Source organism: Myotis yumanensis, unplaced genomic scaffold, assembly GCF_028538775.1.
Source record: "Myotis yumanensis isolate MYYU_CA2020_CCGP unplaced genomic scaffold, mMyoYum1.0.hap1 SCAF_1, whole genome shotgun sequence".
In the NCBI taxonomy this organism is placed as follows: domain Eukaryota; kingdom Metazoa; phylum Chordata; class Mammalia; order Chiroptera; family Vespertilionidae; genus Myotis; species Myotis yumanensis.
In genome coordinates, this window is record NW_027223752.1 from 68160191 (window position 1) to 68181968 (window position 21778).

At 40.5% G+C, this 21778-nt stretch overlaps 2 pseudogenes; both read left to right on the forward strand.

Moving 5' to 3' along the window:
* Window positions 1–16309: 16309 nt before the first annotated feature.
* On the forward strand, window positions 16310–18173 carry LOC139015823 (pre-mRNA cleavage complex 2 protein Pcf11 pseudogene; annotated as a pseudogene).
* Window positions 18174–18534: 361 nt separating this feature from the next.
* On the forward strand, window positions 18535–19624 carry LOC139015832 (pre-mRNA cleavage complex 2 protein Pcf11 pseudogene; annotated as a pseudogene).
* The last annotated feature ends 2154 nt before the right edge of the window (window positions 19625–21778 follow it).

Below are 21778 nucleotides of genomic sequence, written 5' to 3' on the forward strand. Positions count from 1 at the left end.
CCACCACTCCCCTGGCTGCAAGTCCTGTGGGGACCGTTAGAATGTAAGAAGAATAAAAAGTTCATGCTCGGGAAGGGGCATAGGCATACTCTAGAGTAAGCCCACTTTGAGTCTTTTTCTTGAGGGCTTTTTATTCTTTTTTTTTTCTTTTCTTTCTTTCTGTAGGCAAAAAATCTTAGGGGAGGGGTTCAGTAGAATATTCATCAGCTTTCCCAGTGCATTTTTAATATGCTGATGTATTAAAATGAGTGTATAGGGGAGTTTTGGATTATTCTTTGGTCTTTTACTGTAGGTCTGTCTGGCTTTAATGAGGTTTTTGTTATTTGTCCCCCAACCTCATCTGTCCTTGGGTTTAGCTGGCCCTGTTGGATCATTGTTCTCTATTTTCCCAGGCCAGGGTGATGTAAACTATCTATTTTCTGGTTAGGGAGGAGGGTATAAAACATTTGCTCCCAAGTGCCCTTGGTTTGGGAAGATAGGGTCTTGCAGTTCATAAGCTGGCTGCAAGCTGCTCAAACTGTTTGGCCTTGTTTAAGTTTCTTGTCTCAGTTTCCCTTTTCCACTTGCCCTGGAATTTTCCTAGTTTCTTTTTGTCCTGCTACATGTAGACATTATCTGGGTGTGCAAAGGCATAGCAGGCTCAACGCAATATCACAATTGACTCTCCACCAAGACATCCTGGACTCTTTCCTCTTCCTCATCTCATCTTGTCCCTTCCATTGGCCTTTTGCATTGTTATTAAACAAGATAATATTTTCAACAAAGAGAGCTCAACTGAGTGACTTAGTAAATTCCCTATTTTTAGATCTTGTGACACTGCTCTTGCATATGCTCTTTTGTCAAAGTTGTGGAGGAAAACAGAAGCAGCCCAGTCTCCACTACAGCTGCTATCAGCTTTCTAGCTGTCATCTACCACTCCTGCAACCCAGTGGCTTCTCTGTGATCTGCAGGAGGCCCACCATCTGTTCTCAGGTGTCCAGATAACATGCCAACAACTTCAGGCTATCACTCTTCCTAGGGAACACCAAGCCTCTTTGTAACTCCCTGTCTAGAGGAAACAGTTATGCATATTAAGATGGACCATTGTCATAAAAAATAAACTTTTTAAATAAAAATATCGAATACTGACATTGTAGAGCAAGCCTAGTTCCTAGTAAAAAGCAAAGTATTCCTTTCAGTATTTAAAGTATTCCTTTAAAAAATAAAGATCATGGATCTGACCACAACAGTGTGTTAACTTGTAACTACATACGAATACTACCGGATAGTTAGGAGAATGCAAAAAGAAACCATCTGATTTTTTTTTGTCAACTCTTTGGGTGCATACATTCTTTTCAGAAATTAGAGTAATGTAAAAAAAAATACTCAGATTCCCATCACTTAGCTCACTAACCTAGTTTATTGAAGGAAAAGGACACAATACACCAACAATGTTAGAAGATATGCATCACAGCCAAAGGCTGCCTCACAGCAAAGTCCCAACAGTCAACCGAAGCTCCATTTTGTTACCCTTTCAGCTCATCCAGTTGCCCCAAATTTTACAGTCTGTGCAAGGCCCAGGATTTTTTGGAATTAATCAATCATCCTCAATCAGTCAGTTATATGATTTATGGTCATAGTAAGGTCACTTTAGGCTTGACTCAGTTTCTGAGATAATCAGTATAGTCTATTAGAACATTGTTCAGTTGTACTAGATCTAGGTCCCACCTGACCAGATTGTGACATGGGAGAGTTACAATAATCTTTGAGGTGATACAGTAAATAAGTATTACAGACTATAACACATGAATGCAAATTATTGTTGCCTCTCCCTGATGACTGATAGTAAGAACAATACATTTTCAGTGGGATTTTGTGGGGTGAACTGGCTCGCTTCTCATTATCTGTCTCTGTAGGTAGTGGGTCTCTGCTTCCTATACTTTGAAAATCGAGATCAGACATCACTCCTCCATCAGCTGCATGTCTTCCAAAAATTTCTGGACAGCTCTTATTTTCTCTTTTCACTTAGTCCTTGTAGGTTTTTACCTTGTTATTCTGCTACTATCACTTTAGGGCAGTTTCAGGGGAAAATGAAGATAAATGTTTATGTTTAATCCACTTCAGTCTCTAGTAGTGTGGAAGTCTTTAGACAGTTAATTCTAAATAGCATGGTAAAGGAGGAAATTGAGAGAGTGCACCGAAAATCACTATGGATTTTAGAGGAAGTTGGGGAACGCACATCTTTCTCTATTCAAACTCTCAGGATGTAAAAATCCCAAAGTAGATATAGAAATACCAAAGCTGGGAGCAGACCTGGGAGCACACAATTTAGGGGAACCCAAACCCTCAGTAATCCAGATAAATAAAACTTTAATGCAGTTAAACCTAATGAAAAAAATCCATGATGAACAAAATATCAAACTTTAAAATAAAGACAGGATCAGTAGTACTGACGTTCCTTTTGCCTCAAACCCCAGTGGGCTGTACATACCCCAGCTGCACACCAGGAATTAAGGTAAAGTGAAAGTAACCAGCCCTTGCACTGTCTGCAGCCCAGATTCAAATCATCTGGCTTGTACAGAAAAATCTCTGGCCTGGAATTGGATTAAGATGATACCTGCTTGTTGGCACTACTCTGTGCCTGAAAAAGGCAATAAAAATTTATTCTTTGAAGAAAGAGAACATCCATGTAGGCTTCAAATGGTTTCTAAAAATAGAGTGTTCTATACAAAGTACCCACACAACCTGATTGACAGATGCAGGATGAGAAAAGACCCCTTCAGCAAAACAACATTCAACAGAAACATATCCACAGGGACTCCAGCTATCAGCTTGTCAGGCACAGACTATGAAGTGCCACCCCACAAAGAAACCTGATGCCCCATTAGCAGTCGCTCCCCATTTCTCTTTCAGGCCCTAGGCCTACACTAATCTATTTTCTGTCTCAATAGATTTGTCTATTCTGAACATTTCACAGAAATGGAATCATCCAATATGTGATCTTTTGTTAAGTGCTTCTTTCACTCAGCAAAATGTTTTCAAGTTTTATTTATTTTATAATCTTATCAGTTCTTCATTCCTTTTTATGGCTGAACAAAATTCCATTGTATAGATATTCCACATTTTATTTGTGGGCTATTTGGGTTATTTCCAACTGATGAATGGACATGTGGGTTATTTCCAACATGTGGGTTATTTCCACTTTTTGGCAATTATGAATAATGCTGCTATGAACATTCAGGTGCAAGTTTTTGTGTGGACATTTGCTTTCATTTCTCTTGGGTAAGGAGTGGAATTGCTTGCTGGATCATATGGTAACTCCATATATGACTTACAGATAAAAGGTTATGTTTAAAAATGTGAATAAAAATAAACCTACTAATATACCAAATCAGTGTAAGATCTGCATGATTCATTTGTAATCATTTGTACGATTGTCTTGTAGTTTTAAAAGACAATGAAAAAAAACTAAGAGAAGTAGCTCATATGTGAAGCTAGACTGAAAAGATTAGAACTCAGTCTAAAAGGAGGAAAGCTGAGGAAATTACAAAATCAAAATGATTGAACTGATCAAATCATGACCAATTAGTTAACTTCCAATTTATTTGAAATTTTTCAAAATACGTACCTCGAGTAGAGTACAATCTTGATTTTAAATAAGATAGTTTAAAAACCTGATAACAAGCCCAGGTGGTGTGGCTCTAGTTGAGTGTCAACCTATGAACCAGGAGGATACAGTTTGATTCCCAGTAAGGGCACTGCAGGCTCAAAAGCCAGTGAGAGGTGTGCAGGAGGCAGCTGATCAATGATTCTCTCTCATCATTGATATTTCTTTCTCTCCCTTTCCCTTCCTCTCTGAAATTAATAAATATATATATATATATATTTAAAAGCCTGATAACAAAGTAACATGGGAAGCATATACTCTGTTGTTTTTATTTTTTAAAATGGTGTATATGAATATTAATATCTATTATTGAGAACCTATCATATGTTAGGCATCATCTTAGGTACAAAGCATACTTTATCTCATTTGACTTTTCTAACAAACTTCAAGATAGGTTATTATTTTCCTTATTAAAAAAGAGACAAAGGTTAAGTGCTCATGTTCAAATTTTTGTAATTTTTAACAAAAATTTCCCTTAAATCACATAATTTCTCAGCTACCTCTCATTTCTCACCCTCTTAAGCCCCATTTTCAGAGTGAAATTTCATGAAAGCTTTGCTTATATTTCCCATTTCTACTTTCTTACCATCCACTCCAACCACTTATATCTGAAGTTTTCCCTCCTCAACATTGTCAGAAACTGCTTCCTCTGGGTTCAACAAAGAGCTCAGAGTCCCAGTGACCACTTTCTAGACTTTCTATGCCTATATTTAAACATAGAAAACACTTAAATGTGCATGAGAACTACCTAGAAGGCTTGCTAAAATGCAGATTCTTGATCCCTACAACCAGAGATTGATTTAGTAGGTGGTCTCAGAAGTACTGACATAGAACATACCACATTCTAATATGTATTATAATATTTTAAAAAATGTTTTTATTGATTTCAGAGAGAAAGAAAAAGGAAGAGAGAGACAGAAACATCAATGATGAGAGGGAATCATTGATCAGCTGCCTCCTGCACACCCTACACTGGGAATCGAGCCTGCAACCCAGGCATGTGCCTTGTCCGGAAATCAAACCGTGACCTCCTGGTTCATAGGTCAATGCTCAACTACTGAGTCATGCCAGCCAGGCTGTATTATATATTTATGTGCAGGTTTTATCTCCTTTGAGCTTTCCTTGCCACCTCACACTTAGTAGGTACTCTAGAAATGTGTAATAATTAATGAGAGAGAGAGAGAGAGAGAGAGAGAGAGAGAGAGAGAAAGAGAGAAAATTAGATTATGGAATAATGTCATGACAATTTTATTCTGACAATTAGCATTGCCAGCCATAGAGTTTCATGAGGTGGACTTGCTATATTTTTTTGTAATAATTGCTGATAATTGTGTTTTGATCAGCACTTAAAAATGAATTAAACTGTCAACAATTATTCAAGAGCAGGGGCAGAGAGCCAGCCTCTAAGAAAAAAAACTCTTAGATAGGCTCTTTTCTTCCAAACCTGTCTTTTCCCCTTGCTCCACAATACAAAGTTGGAGGGAAAGATAGGAAAAGAGTGATTAATTTAGCAGCTGGGTTAAAGAAGAGAAAGAAGTGGGGGGGGGGGGGGGGACAAAAAATCATTACCTACTACACTCTCTCCATGCCAAAAAATTAATGCCCTAATACCTGCTGACATGAAGAGGGATCAACTTGAAGTCTTATACATATCATATCCCTAGAGCAGTTTTCACCTTTCCTTCTCTCGCCAATACACATACATTCAGATTTGTTCTGTTCTCAAGCAGCGGCATTCTTGCTGGGGTTATATATATTATATTTAGATATACTAAGACTGTGGCATTGTAACTGGAGTTCTCAAAGCTCTAGAGTAACTAGGGCACATTTTCAGAGTGTCAGTTTCATTCAAGGATTTGTAGAAAAATTGTTTTAAAAAATTTGCCCCTTAAAAGGGTTTTGTGATACGTGTACAAATAAAATCAGCAAAATTCAGCTTTTCCATGTCAAACTTATGTATTCTTGAATGCATACTAAAGAGTAGGAAGTGTTTATGTGTAGAGTGACTGAAACTGGCATTTTTTTTATGTAATCAGGAAACTCCGGAGTCTCTATGTGAATGCAAGATATTATGTGAGGCAAGAAGAAGTTTTGTGGATATTTGTGGACTACATGGTTTGTGCTTTGACCACAGTAGACAAACTAAAACATGCAACTTCTCAGTGAGTCAAAGAAGGCTGAAATAGCTATTGTGCAATAGATATTTATATCTATCATATAATTTGTCACTTTATAAAACATTGTTTTTACTTGGGTTGTACACAAAGCATTGGCTCCTATAAATCAATTTAATTTCCTGATATAACTGGCCTTAGTCAAATGTATATGGAAAGTATTTATGGATAAAATAATATGATATTTAGGATTTGATTTGGAATAATATGAGTTGATACAAGAAAAGAGATGTGATGCCCTAGCTCAGTGGTTCTCAACCTGTGGGTCGCGACCCCTTTGGGTCGAACGACCCTTTCACAGGGGTCACTTAAGACCATCGGAAAACACATATATAATTACATATTGTTTTTGTGATTAATCACTATGCTTTAATTGTGTTCAATTTGTAACAATGAAAATACATTCTGCATATAAGATATTTACATTACAATTCATAACAGTAGCAAGATTACAGTTATGAAGTAGCAACGAAAATAATTTTATGGTTGGGGGTCACCACAACATGAGGAACTGTATTCAAGGGTCGCGGCATTAGGAAGGTTGAGAACCACGGCCCTAGCTGGTTTGGCTCAGAGGACAGAGCATCAGCCCACAGACTGAATGGCCCTAGGCTTGATTCCGGTCAAAAACACACACCTCGGTTGCAGGCTTAGTCCCCCACCCCGGGTCTAAATGTATGCAGGAGGCAACCAATGGATGTGTCTCTCTCACAACTATGTTTCTCTCTCTGTGTATCTCCTACTCCTTTCTACTCTGTCCAAAAATCAATGGGAAAAATCCGTGGGTGAGGATTAACAAAAAAGAAAAGAGATGTGACAACAAAAGACAAAGACAAAAACTTGGGCAGTCTGACTAAGTTGTTCATCTTTATAATAAAGTCTCACTCAGTTGTCTTATTTGATGGGTTTGGGTTTGTTTAAGTCTGAACAATTTCAGAAAACAATTGCAAAGCAAACTTTGTTTTCTTCTGTACTATAATAAAAATAAATATCGAAAGTTAGATGAAAAGCATGAAGACTATGTCACTAGAGATTCTTAATTCATTTAAGTATAGTGAACATTATAGCTTCAGTAAAATAGAAAACACCATAAGTCATCTTTCTTCAATGAAAAAGAAGTGTCACAAGAATTCTGTGGATGCAATTAGAGCAGTGGTTCTCAACCTTCTGGCCCTTTAAATACAGTTCCTCATGTTGTGACCCAAACATAAAATTATTTTTGTTGCTACTTCATAACTGTAATGTTGCTACTGTTATGAATCATAATGTAAATATCTGATATGCAGGATGGTCTTAGGCGACCCCTGTGAAAGGGTGGTTCGACTGCCAAAGGGGTCTCGACCCACAGGTTGAGAACCGCTGAATTAAAGGCTGAACAGAACAAAGACCAGATGATATGACACTGGTTACTTGGCCTATAAGCAGAACAATGTAACATTACAATTTTCCATCACAGAAACCTGAAAATATTGCACCATAACTTTCTCTCTCATAGCATTCTAAGAATATTCCCTCAGATTTTACCTTTATAAGTCATAGAGCAGTGAAAAACTGTTGCAATTATATTAGTATATATTTTTGTGGGCATGAGTTCTAGAGAACAGACTCCAAATAGAGAAGATAAATTGTCTACATGATGTGTCTGACATTGGTGTCAAGCTGCCTTCAGATCAGCCCAGTTTTCCAGCATGGACAGAATCCATGAAAAGCAATTTCTTCCCTAATAAATATTAGAGGAGAAAGAAATTCATAAACTTTAAAAGATATTATCCCAATCTATTTTCTTGAAGTATTTCCTACAGTCACATCTCTGAGTCTTGTCATATCATTCACAGTGTTGGCATATCAAGCAAGAATTAAACTTCATTTTAGACAGTAGGAATATTGGTCTCAGTAATGATATATAGTGATGCTTGTTTATCCTCTTCTTTTTGGTAGAGTAAAATTTAACTTGCAGATTTAAAGCAATATTATTTGTATCAGACAAGCACTGCTGCAATAGGGTCTGCATCTTTGGGCATCCCTGGGGAGTACATAGTCCTTGAGCAACCCACATTTGCACCTCAAGGAAACTTCAGAGACTGCAGGCTGACAGAGGTGGGGATGGGGTGAAACTATTCTAGCTCACAGCTATCCCAAGAAAGCTTTGTGTTTACTTCCATTAAGCTCCAAATAGTCTGAGCCAAGCTGGAATGCCCTGGAATTCTTTAAAGGAAAAAGAAATGCTCAGATGACCTAAAACAAAACTGTCCCACTGGAGTTCTCCTAATAGCTAACCCAAGACTAAAGAGAAGCTTTTGCTCAAAGGCTTATCCTCTGGGTCTACCCTGAATGTATAAGAGACCCCTTAACCACCCTCAAGTGTGTGGACAGACTAGCACTCCTCAATCTCCTCCTAAGATTAGGATTGGATGGCTGGACAAGTACATTAAAGGGATTTCTCAACATCTTTATCATGGTGGTTTCTGGAACATACACACTGGAAAGTTGGGCTACTTTAACAAATAGTTATTGCTATTTAGGCAATGTTCCCAGGGATAAATTGGAGTGGACCAAAAGAACACCATATTTAGGGTATGTTCATTCAAGGAATTCCATGGGAAATTCGCTGGGGTTCTCATTCTTTTACTTTACTCTTCCCTAAAGGACCAAAATGCTTATTAAATCTGGTAAGGAAATGCCTACATACATATTCCAGACCCATACTATTCTGGAAGGGATAGGTATATAACCATATTACATGCCTAATATGCAATATTAGAAGCTTTCATTTCCTCCATGGATCAGTGTCTGGTATTCTGGCTTTTGCCAAAAGTTTAACAAAAGACATGTAGACACACATCACACTTCCTGCAAAGTCCCCAGTCATTAAGGCATGATTTTAAAGAGCAACAGTCTGCAATGTACAGAAGAATTAGATGTGTCTCTGTCTACAAACAAGAAAGATAAACAAGATATGGGCACCCACAAATTAAAAAAACATTCGCTACTCTGCTCATGAAACAACCTCAGAAGTGGAAGTAGCAAGTTATTTTAGTGTGGGAACTTAAATTTGGAGAATTAGGTAGTGAACCATCAGGAAGACCTCAAGTGACATAAACAGCAGGGGTGACTTTCTATCATTGTGGAGAGTTCTTACAAGAAAATTATTGAAAAACCTTCTATTCCCAGCCAGGCTTTGGGGTCTCTGAGATGTTCTTATAAAAATACCTGAGGTTACCTAATGAAAAAAGATATATACTACTTACCATACCCCAAAAAATGTTTCCTGCTACACTCAAGAGTTTCTGTGGCTGCTGTGCCCAAAGTAATCTGCAAGCAAGATAAAAAAACAAACACAATAAAAATGTATTGTCCTTGGCCGAAACCGGTTTGGCTCAGTGGATGGATCGTCGGCCTGCGGACTGAAAGGTCCCAGGTTCGATTCCGGTCAAGGGCATGTACCTGGGTTGCGGGCACATCCCCAGTGGGAGATGTGCAGGAGGCAGCTGATCGATGTTTCTCTTCCATCGATGTTTCTTACTATCTATCTCTCTCCCTTCCTCTCTGTGAAAAATCAATAAAATATATTTTAAATAAATAAATAAATAAATAAATAAATGTATTATCCTCTCTACTTAAATGAATCCCAAGAACTACTCACTGGTACCATATGGGTCACTTTACTGGTCTGGGCAGTGGTTTTACTTTGGTTTCAGTCAATCCCCCTGGAATTTACTTTGTATGGGGTTCCATTCCAGGTCCTCCCTCAGGTCCCCCAGTGCAGAGATGGCTGCTTGAATGAGCTCAGGCAAAATTGCCTCATGCTCTTAACATATAGAGCCAACTCAATTTTCCACTTGCAGATTATCACCGTGAGGTCATTCATAAACTTAATTGAATCATCATATAGACTTTTATCCAACCATAGGAGCCAAATTAATTTTTTCTAAACTAATATATTTACTCCCCTACTGTAGTGAAAGCCACGCCTCCTGATTTGCTCTATAACTATAAGAGTAAATTAGTCTGGAGCATGCATTCTAGAGAGTAAAGGAAAGACATAATGTTAACTATTCCTCTAAACCAGTGGTTCTCAACCTTGGCTGCACATTAGAATCACCTGGGAATCTTTTTAAAATCCTGATTTCTGGGCCTCATCCCCTAAAATTCTGTTTCTTTGTTATGGGATGGGGCCACAACATTAGTAACCAAGAAACAGAATTTCCGGAGGATGAGGCCCAGAAATCAGGATTTTAAAAAGATTCCCAGGTGATTCTAATGTGCAGCCAAGGTTGAGAACCACTGCTCTAAACTAAATCCTTGAAAAAAAATCAGAGAAACCTGTTTCCTTTCTTTTATTTTTTTATTCAAAATTGGCTCTTAATTACAATCAGTTTAAGACCTTCCCTTCAATACCAACTGATGCTGCCTAATGCCAGATAAGGAAATGGAAAGGAGACGGTGATCAGTCTCTAGGATGATGAAGAGTATGCATTCACCACCATTTCTCCCAGGAATTTTTATTCAAACTTTCTTCCATGACTCTTAAAACTCCATTTTTTTTTTAAATTCTTTGAACCCAGGCCTTTCTAAGACAGAGAAAGTCTCCAGGTGCCTTATTTATCATCTAATTCTTGTTAATGCTCCTTGTACTAGTGAAGATAGTTGAAGGTTAACAGCATCATAGACAATGTATTCTTGTATGTGGGTCTAAAGTCAAGAATACTCTGTGAACAATATAATAAGCTACGTGTACAAGTCACATTGTTATTTACAAAGCACTTTCTTTTTTTTTTTTTTAAATATATTTCATTGATTTTTTACAGAGAGGAAGGGAGAAAGATAGATAGATAGTTAGAAACATCGATGAGAGAGAAACATCGATCAGCTGCCTCCTGCACATCTCCTACTGGGGATGTGCCCGCAACCCAGGTACATGTCCTTGACCGGAATCGAACCTGGGACCCTTCAGTCCGCAGGCCGACGCTCTATCCACTGAGCCAAACCGGTTTCGGCATTTACAAAGCACTTTCACAACGATCTTATTTACTTTTTTAAAATACCTTGTACGGTAAATAGGAATTACTAGCCTAGATTTAAAGACAAAACTGAGGCTAAAGGAGATTACATGACCTGCTCAAGGTCACAAGGCCAAAGGTGACAAAAACAAGAATCCAGGTCTTTTAACATGTAGTCTAATGCATATGCCACTATACCATGCTGTCTCTAACAAAAGGAGCTCTCAGCTGTTAAACTTACCTTAGGATTAGCCACTGCATGAGGTTTATATTATAGAGGACAGGTATCACACAGCAGAAGAAAGTAATTATTGGTAAAACCTATGGGAAGAAATAAAAACAGAATTCTATACTTTTCTCAGTGAGTTGTTTTTTTGTTTCTTGTTTTAATAAAAAAGAGCCCTGGCCAGTGTGGCTCAATTGGTTGGGCATCATCCCATGCACGGTTCGATTCCTGGTCAGAGCCCATGCCCTGGTTCTGGACTGGATCCCCAGTAGGGGGCATGCAGAAGGTGGCCAATGGATGTTCTTCTCTCACATTGATGTTTCTCTTTCTCTCCCTCTCCCTTCTTCTTTCTCTAAAAATCTATGAAAATACTTTTTAAAGAAAACAACAAATAAATAAGTAAGAGGTGCCATTGTGCTTAGTACAATACAACTTAAAATCACTCTAACACCCCTTCCCTTTTTCCTGTGACCCCATTCTTTTTCCTCAATCAGTTCTGAGACTGAACTTGCAGTTCTGAGCTAAACTAGCTACTTCGGATGAGTAGGTTTTTAACTTGCTACTCAAGGTGTAGTGCATGGATAATGATTGGATAGCATGGGAATCATTTGGTAGCTTTTTAGAAATGCAGATTCTTAAGCCAGATTCTCACTGCAGAATTACTGAATCAATCTACAAGATTCCTCAAGTGATTCATGTTCATGCATAAGTTTGAGAAACACTATGTTAATACATATGTGCAGACAGGTTTCAATGTCATTCTGAAAAGAGGTGTCACACTAGCATGTTTAGTAACAAACAAGAAAAATAAAAGATTTACTTCAGTGTGAAATGACAGAGATAATCAGTAGGTCAAAAGATATGTGAAAATAAAAATATTTGACTTAGGTTCATGCTAAATCAGCTAGGCCAAACGACTGTGCGATATTGAAATAATGTTGGTTTGTCATAGTAAAATACATTCCAAATAATTTTCTCAGTAGCATACTAATAAGTAAAAAGTATGGGAAAACTTTTCATTTTCATATCCACTTACAATCACAGAACAAGATAATCTTATTTGTAAAGAAGCCTAAACTCACCTAACTGTACATTTCTTTGCTTTGGGTATATATTAAAATCACCTGAGGAGCTTTAAACATCTGTGGGGCCCGGCCCATGTGGCTCAGTGGTTGAGCATCGACCTATGAACCAAGAGGTCATGGTTCAATTCCCAGTCAGGGCACATGTCAGGGTTGAGGACTCGATCCCGTGTGGAGTGTGCATGAGGCAACCAATCAATGATTTTCTTTCATCACTGATGTCTCTACCTCTCTCCTTCTCCCTTCCTATTCAAACCAACCAACCAACCAACCAGCCAGTGGGGGCCCTACCTCCAGATATTTTGGTCCCTCATTCTATAGATGAGGAAACTGGGGGAGTGGGGGGGGGGGAAGGGTTAATACAAATGATACCAATATAGCATATTAAAATTTTTTTCATAATTAAGTATGTAATGACTTCTAAAACCTGAAACTTGTTGACCAAGTACAGTGAGGCCTTGACTTACGAGTGTCCCAACTAACGAGTTTTTTGAGATACCAGCTGTCTCTGCGGCGATTTTTTGCATTGAGTTGATAGAATAATTTGAGTTAACGAGCTCCTTAACGAGCTCGGTCTCGGAACGAATTAAACTCATAAGTCAAGGCCCCACTGTAAGACCTAACTAGATAATTTTTCACTATTTTTAAAAATTCTTTACTTTTAAAGTATTACATATGTCTTCTTTTCCCTCCATTGATCTTTCCTCAGCCACTCCCACCCCCATATTTTTTTTCTCTTTTAAGGAATTTAAAGGTCCTCTTTACCCCTGACATTTACTCTGAACACATATTAACCTTTCTTTGAAAGAATTATTAGCCAACCATTTACCTTCAGGAGCTGACAAAACTAAAGACTAAACGATAATTGAAATCTGAGGGGCAAACAGGAGCTAAAGTGGTATTTTTAAATGTGGCACCTCCTTTGACAGACCTCTGACTAGGTAGGGTCTATGCCCCTCCCTGCCTTGACGCTGAGCAGGGTTGTAATTGCTTTAATCAATAGGGCAGGGCTCAAAACACTATTTCTGTAAAGAGCCAGATAGTAAATACTGTGGTAACTACTCAAGTATGCATCACAGCACGAAAGCAGCCATAGATGATACGAATGGACATGGTTGTGTTCCATCAACACTTTTTTTACAAAGACAGGCAGACTGGATTTGGCCATAGCTTACTGATCCCTGCAATAGAGTTCGGAAGAAGTGATATTATATGAATTCTGAGACTAGATCATAAAAAGCCCTGCAGCTTCCATGTGGGTCTCCTGAAACACTAACTCTCAGGACGCTCCCTCTTAGAACTTAGCCATCATCCTGTGAGAAGCCCAGGCCAGAGGAGAGGGGCTGATGTAGGTGCTCTGGTCAACAGCCCCAGCTGAGCCCAGCCTTGGTATCATCCCAGCTTAGGTGGCAGCATGTGAGAAGCCTCCAAATGATTCGAGTTTCTAGTCACCCCTCTGAACTGAGTCTTCCTAGCTGAGGCCCAGGACATAGTGGAGCAGAGACAAAACAACTCCACCATGCCCTATCTGAATTCTGGGAGGATAAAAGAACTGTTGTTTTCACATTGCAAGGTTTGGAGGTGGTTTATTATGCAGCAATAAACTAAAACAGAGGCTGACTAAAAAAACTCTAAGAGCACACATGGAAGGCTAAACATTTCAGAAAACAAAGCAGGAGTTAAAAGAATTCAATAGAAAATATTTATGCTTTTTCCCCCAAGCAATTTATGATTATAAATCATAAATTCTAAAAAACTTACAATATCTTGTTCATATGAATAATATAAACATTCTAGAGTAAGACATGAAACATAGTTGCCAACCAGTTTGGGACTATTCTATTACAATGGCTTTATGGCTGTTTGATATAACAAACCTAGATATTAAATATTTATTTGATTGAAAATAGTAAATAATTAGGATCAGCTAACTTAGTCCAACTGGCCTAACCAGTCCAACCAGTTTTTGTGTTTGTGTAGAATGTTGAATGCTGGACTATGCTATGATTTCAGACACCTTGTAGGTAATAGTAAACAACTCTTATGAAGTTAGTCTACACCAGAAAAGCTTTCTAAGTTTTAAGGTCAAGTTGTTATATAATCTATCCTACTAGATATGCACTAATGCTGAACTTCAGGAATATATTGGTTAACAATTAGATAACAATTTGGTTGTATGTTTAAATATCCCTCCTGAACAAGCAAGGCCCTGGAGCTCCATATCTATCCTGGGCTTCTGGGAGGCTGTGTTGACTTAGGGGATTGTCAGGAATGTCCTAAGAGGTACAGAGTTTGGGTTGAAGCAAATTTAAAAGCATTACTCTGAGGCACAAATAAAATCAAGTTTGGCACAAGGGACAAAAACAAGGCACGATAAGGGTAAGCCACAAACACAGAATGAGTATAAGCGAGATGAAAAATTCATTGGAAATACTTTAAGATGAAGTATTTGTCTAATGGTTCTGAGACTAATTCCAATATGTGAGTGGTCTCCCCCCCCCCCGCCCCCCCCCCCCCCCACACACTACCAGGCAATGCTCAGGACACCCGCTGGGTGTCCTACAATTCAACTAAATTCTGGCATTATCTACCTGGAGAAAGCATCAGATTCCAAAGGCAAAGACTTCAGTCCCACCAAATAGCCCTCCACTTCAGCAAGACCAGGTTAACACCTGTGCTTCTGACCAATCAACTCTAGATTGGAGATTCCAAGACCCTCTCCTTGGACTTCAGACACCAGTCAAAAGTCCAGGTTGTTACTTGTACTTCTGACCAACTGGCTGTAAATCAGAGGTTTCCATGACCTCCCACCCTCTTGGATTCCATTAATTAGCTAGAGTGGCTCACAGAACTCAGGGAAACATTTACTTAAGTTTACCAGTTTATTATAAAAGGATATGATAAAGAATACAGATAGAAGAGATGCATCCGGCAAGGTATGTGGGATGGGGGTGAAGCTTCCATGCCCTACCTGAGGCATCCTGCCATGTCTGTGTTTACCAACCCGGAAGCTCTCTGAACCCTGACCTTTTGTGTTTTTATGAAGACTTCATTACATAGGCGAGATTGATTAAATCATTGGCCATTGGTGATCAATTCAACCTCCAGCCCCTCCTGTAATTCATAAACCATCAAAAATACCTGAGAATTTTTAAAATTAGGTTTTCTCCTATATTTAATATTTGGAAGAAAAGCTGAAGGTATTTGTAAGTCACTTAATCACTGCGTATCTTTGCCTATAGGCCTCTGATGGAATAAATCAGTGTTTTAATGCCTACACTTTGAAGATTTCTGTTCTTCCAGAAGATAGGATTGCAACAACTGCATTTCATTTCTGTGTGATCTCGTTCTGGCACTCTAGAATTGTTTAAAGTCATTTAAGACAGGATTTACTATCACTGTGGATCCAGCTGTATCAAATGATCAATTATTTAAAATAATAAATTTGGGACCCCGCCCTGCCGCAGGGGAGGGCGGGAGGAGGATGATTGACAAAGCTGATCAGTGGCTAGGGGCTCGCAGAGGGCGTGGCGAAGGGGGGGCCGGCTGAGCCTTCCCCTTAAACGGTTGTGTTGGGCCTCGGGAACGGCCTCCCCAGGCCTCCCGGCCTCCCGAATGGGTTGTTATGGTAACAAATGACCGAACAGTCCCTTACGAACTGGCCAATGAGAGGGCCCGTCTTTTCCACCGCACCTCTGAGCCCGAGGTGTTGCGAAAGCCCGGGTCCAGGCGGCGAGCAGACGGTGCCCGGACGTTCTGCGGAAGAGCGGGGGCGGGTCTTGTGACGTCACCACGGCCACCCTATCACGCTCCTTCTTGCTCAACGGCTCCGCCCCTTTACCGCACATTTCCCCTCCCCTAGCTCATTTCGCACGACGCAGCAGTTGGGAACACAGACGTTTTCGGAGCTGGAGCCGCCTGCGCCGGCGCCATTTGGAGAAAGAGGCTCCAGAGGCGGCTGAAAGTCGACGGAGATCACCCATGAGAAGGCGGCGTTGTGTACCCGAGGTCCCCCCCCCTCCCCCGTGTCGTTCCCCAACCCCCCTCCGCGGTCAGCATGTGGTGAGGCCGGAGCCGCCGCGAGAGAGCCGGGGAGAGGAAACGCAGTCGGAAGGGAGGCGGGGTGTCGAGAGTGGCTTCAGCTTCGGCGGCGGCGGACCTCGGAGGGGGGCCACGGCGCAATGTCAGAGCCGACGCCAGCCGAGGCCAGTACCTCGGGGGCCCGGGAGGACGCCTGTCGGGATTATCAGTCACCCCTCGAAGACCTGACCTTCAATAGCAAACCGCACATCAATATGCTGACCATTCTAGCCGAGGAGAACCTGCCCTTCGCCAAGGAGATCTTCTCTCTCATCGAGGCCCAAACCGCCAAGGCTCCTTCCTCAGAGACGCTTCCTGTTATGTACCTTATGGATTCTATCGTGAAAAACGTTGGACGAGAGTATCTCACTGCCTTCGCTAAAAATCTAGTTGCAACATTTATTTGTGTGTTTGAAAAGGTGGATGAAAATACTAGAAAAAGTTTACTTAAATTACGTTCCACATGGGATGAGATATTCCCATTGAAGAAACTTTATGCCCTGGATGTCAGAGTCAATTCATTAGATCCTGCTTGGCCTATTTAAACCTCTACCCCCCAATGTGAATACATCTAGCATCCATGTGAATCCTAAATTTTTAAATAAATCGCCTGAAGAGCCTTCAGCACCTGGCACAGTGGTCACTTCCCCTAGCATCTCCACTCCTCCAGTTATTCCTGATATACAAAAGAATATTACCCAAGAACAACTAATAAGGCAGGAGTTACTTGCAAAACAAAAAGTTATTAGAACTTCAGCAGAAAAAGCTGGAGCTTGAACTAGAGCAAGCTAAAGCATAACTGGCAGTTTCTCTTAGTGTTCAGCAGGAGACATCCAACTTAGGTCCTGGATCTGCACCTTCCAAATTACATGTTTCACAAATTCCCCCTATGGCAGTTAAAACTCCCCATCAGATTTCCTTGGCAACCTGAAAAAAGCCGTGCAGGTCCATCCTTACAAATTCAGGACTTGAAAGGAACAAACCAGGATCCCTGTCTTAATAGGATAAGTCAGCATTCTTCTCATGGAAAAGATCAAAGTCACAGAAAAGAATTCCTAATGAATACATTAAACCAATCTGATATTAAGACAAGTAAAACTATACCTTTTGAAAAACTAAATTCATCCAAACAAGAAAAAAGTAAATCAAGTGAAAAAATAACCAAGAAAGAACTTGACCAGTTAGATTCTAAATCTAAATCTAAATCACCTTTGAAAAACAAATTCTCTCACACAAAAGACTTGAAAAATCAAGAATCTGCATGCCCAAGGGTGTCTGACATGAGTAAGAGAGATCTAAGATTTAAATAAAACATCTTCAAGATAAGACTGATAGCAAAGATGATGATAGAAGAGAAAAACGTAAGAAAAAAAAGATAAAGATGAGCATATGAAATCATCTGAACATAGACTGATTGGAAGTCGAAATAAAATCGCTAATGGCATTGTACAAAAACAAGACGTAATAAAAACAGAAGACTCAGAAAAACAGGGAACAAAACCAGGGAGATCAAGTACTAGAAAGCAATCAAGATCGAGATCACCTGCCGGAAGCCAGTCCATCCTTTCTGCTTGACAAAGTCGCTGCAGGGAAGAAACATCTGCACAGCATATGTTTCAAGGGACCTGGCGTATATGGCATACTGTTCTTAATATGTTTGCTCCCCTTCTTGGTGTTATGTGTTTTAACCAAGGTCACCTCTCCGAGAAAGGTTGTTTCCCCAGGTAGGGGTTTTTCCCTGATGTTAGGGAGGGAATAAAACCCCTTAACTAAGTGCCAGGCGGGTAGTTAATCACTTTAACTAAGAACAATCACGCTTAAGCTACATAATCTTTACTCCCTGGAATGGAGATAAGAAACGCCCTAACCTTTGGAAAAGAAATTGATAGGATTAAAATCAACTGGTATAAATACAGATGTAACAAGACAATAAAACACAGAACCTGCCCTAGCCTGTTTGGCTCAGTAGATAGAGCGTCGGCCTGCGGACTGAAGGGTCCCAGGTTCGATTCCCGTCAGGGGCATGTACCTTGGTTGCGGGCACATCTCCAGTAGGGGGTGTGCGGGAGGCGGCTGATCGATGTTTCTCTCTCATCGATGTTTCTGACTCTCTATCCCTCTCCCTTCCTCTCTGTAAAAAATCAATAAAATATATTTTAAAAAAAAACAAAAAACACAGAACCTGGCTGGAGATCCTGGCTAGGCTGCTGATCAACTGAACGCTGTCTCTGTGTCATTCCTTCTTTGCCGACTCCGTCCACACCTTTGGGGACCCCTGAACCTGCTGGGGCTGGACCCCAACAATCACCCAAGTCTTGGTCACCAATTATACATTCTCCTAAGAGAAGAGATAGGCGGTCACCCAAACAAAGGCAAAGGAGTATGTCTCCAACCTCGACAGCCAAGGCTGGAAAGATTCGCCAATCTGGATGTAAGCATTCACATATGGAAGACTTTATGCCACCTTCCAGGGAAGAAAGAAATGCTAAGAGAAGTACTAAACAGGATGTTCGAGATCCAAGGCAAATAAAGAAGACTGAAGAGGAACGACCACAAGAAACTACAAGTCAGCATTCTACAAAGTCAGGCACTGAACCAAAGGAGAATGTAGAAAATTGGTCAAATCCCAAGTCTAACAAAAGATGGAAATCTGGTTGGGGAGAAAATAAAAGCTTACAACAAGGTGACGACCATAGTAAATCTCCTCATCTAAGGCATAGGGAAAGCTGGTCAAGCACTAAAGGAATTTTGTCACCTGGAGCCCCAAAGCAACAGCATCAATTAAGTGTAGATGCCAATCTTCAGATTCCTAAAGAGTTAACTCTTGCAAACAAAAGAGAATTACTTCAAAAGACGAGTGAACGTTTAGCATCTGGTGAAATTACACAGGATGAGTTCCTTCTTGTTGTGCATCTAATTCGACAGCTATTTCAGTATCAAGAAGGTAAACATAGATGCAATGTACGAGATAGTCCTTCAGAAGAAAATAAAGGTGGATTAAAAAAGAAACCTCTCTTATCTGATGCTGAATTAACCTACTATGAACATAAAGCAAAACTGAAAAGGACACAGGTTCAGCATTCATTTCCAAGACTTGATCTCTTAGATCTTGATATTTTTGACTACCCTTTGACTGATGCCTTGTTGTCTGGAATAGAATGTGAGCCATCCAAAAGTAAACATGCAAGTAGGAATAGTGGAGCACAGTTTGACAGAAAAGAACAATTTAGTGAAAGAGCAAGACGTCTTTCTCCTATATCTGGGAGTTGTTCTTATGCTGAGAATCTTTCACCCCATGAGGGCCGGAGAAGACATGACGAGCAAGTCTCTGCTAAAGGTGTGCAAGAAGAGCAGAGGTCACCATTCAATGATCGTTTTCCACTTAAGTGACCTAGATATGAAGATGCAGATAAACCATTTGTTGGTAGCCCAGCATCACGATTCGCCAGCCTCGATACAAATCAGTGACTTACAGCGTTAGCTGAAAACAGACCATTATTTGATGGACCTAGTAGGCCATCAGTAACAAGAGATGGCCCAACCAAGATGATTTTTGAAGGACCTAATAAATTAAGCCCTAGAATTGATGGACCTCCTGCACCAGGTTCTCTTCGATTTGATGAGTCACCTGGACAAATCAGGGGAGGTGGTCCTTTGAGATTTGAAGGACCACCAGGTCAGCTAGGAGGCAGGTGTCCTTTGAGATTTGAAGGTCCTCCAGGACCAGTACAGACACCTTTGCGGTTTGAAGGCCCAATTGGTCAAGCAGGCGGAGGTGGTTTTCAGTTTGAAGGTTCCCCTGGTCTGAGGTTTGAGGGATCTGCAGGTGGTCTACGATTTGAAGGACCAGCAGGCCAGCCTGTGGGTGGGCTCAGGTTTGAGGGACATCGGGGTCAACCTGTGGGAGGTCTGAGGTTTGAGGGACCTCATGGTCAGCCTGTGGGTGGACTTAGATTTGAAAATCCCCGAGATCAGCCTGTAAATGGACATAGATTTGTGGGAGGTCATGGTCCATCAGGAGCTGCAATTAGGTTTGATGGACCTCCTGGTCATCCAGCAGGTGGGATCAGATTTGAGGGCCCTTTGCTAAAGCAGGGAGTTGGAATGAGGTTTGAGGGCCCCCATGGTCAGTCAGTAATTGGTCTGAGGTTTGAAGGACAACATAATCAACTTGGTGGAAACCTTAGGTTTGAGGGTCCACATGGTCAACCAGGGGTTGGGATCAGGTTTGAAGGACCCTTAGTCCAACAAGGAGGTGGAATGAGGTTTGAGGGTCCTGTACCAGGAAGTGGGCTGAGAATTGAAGGGCCTCTGGGTCAAGGTGGTCCAAGATTTGAAGGTTTTCATGCTTTAAAGTTTGATGGGCAGCCAGGTCAGCCATCACTCTTACCAAGATTTGATGGATTACATGGTCAACCAGGTCCTAGATTTGAAAGAACTGGTCAACCAGGCCCACAGAGATTTGATGGACCACCTGGACAGCAGGTTCAACCAAGATTTGATGGTGTTCCTCAAAGATTTGATGGTCCACAACACCAGCAAGCATCAAGGTTTGATATTCCTCTTGGTCTTCAAGGCGTACGATTTGACAATCATCCTTCACAAAGGCTTGAATCTGTTTCTTTCAGTCAGACTGGTCCGTATAATGAGCCGCCTAGCAATGCTTTTAATGCCCCATCCCAAGGACTGCAATTCCAAAGAGACGAACAAATATTTGATTCACCTCAAGGACCAAATTTTAATGGACCACATGGCCCTGGGAGCCAGAGTTTCTCAAATCCCCTTAGCAGAGCTTCTGGACACTATTTTGATGAAAAGAATCTTCAAAGTTCTCAATTTGGAAACTTTGGCAATTTACCTGCTCCAATAACAGTAGGAAACATTCAGGCATCTCAACAGGTTCTGACTGGTGTTGCTCAACCAGTACCATTTGGCCAGAGACAACAATTTTTACCAGTTCATCCACAAAATCCTGGAGCATTTGTTCAGAATCCTTCAGGAGCCCTTCCTAAGGCATATCCTGATAATCACCTCAGTCAGGTGGATGTAAATGAATTATTTTCAAAACTGCTAAAAACAGGAATTCTCAAATTGTCCCAGCCTGATTCAGCTACAACACAAGTAAATGAAGTTGCTGCTCAGCCTCCCACTGAAGAGGAGGAAGATCAAAATGAAAATCAAGATGTTCCAGATCTTACCAATTTTACAATTGAAGAGTTAAAACAACGTTATGATAGTGTTATAAATCGACTGTACACTGGTATTCAGTGTTACTCTTGTGGAATGAGGTTTACAACATCACAGACAGATGTTTATGCAAATCACTTGGACTGGCATTATCGGCAAAATAGAACTGAAAAAGACGTTAGCAGAAAAGTCACTCATAGACGTTGGTACTACAGTTTAACAGATTGGATAGAATTTGAGGAAATAGCTGATTTGGAAGAATGTGCAAAGAACCAGTTTTTTGAAAAGGTGCATGAAGAAGTTGTGCTCAAAACTCAGGAAGCTGCTAAAGAAAAGGAGTTCAAAAGTATACCGGCAGGGCCAGCTGGAGCAGTGGAGAGTTG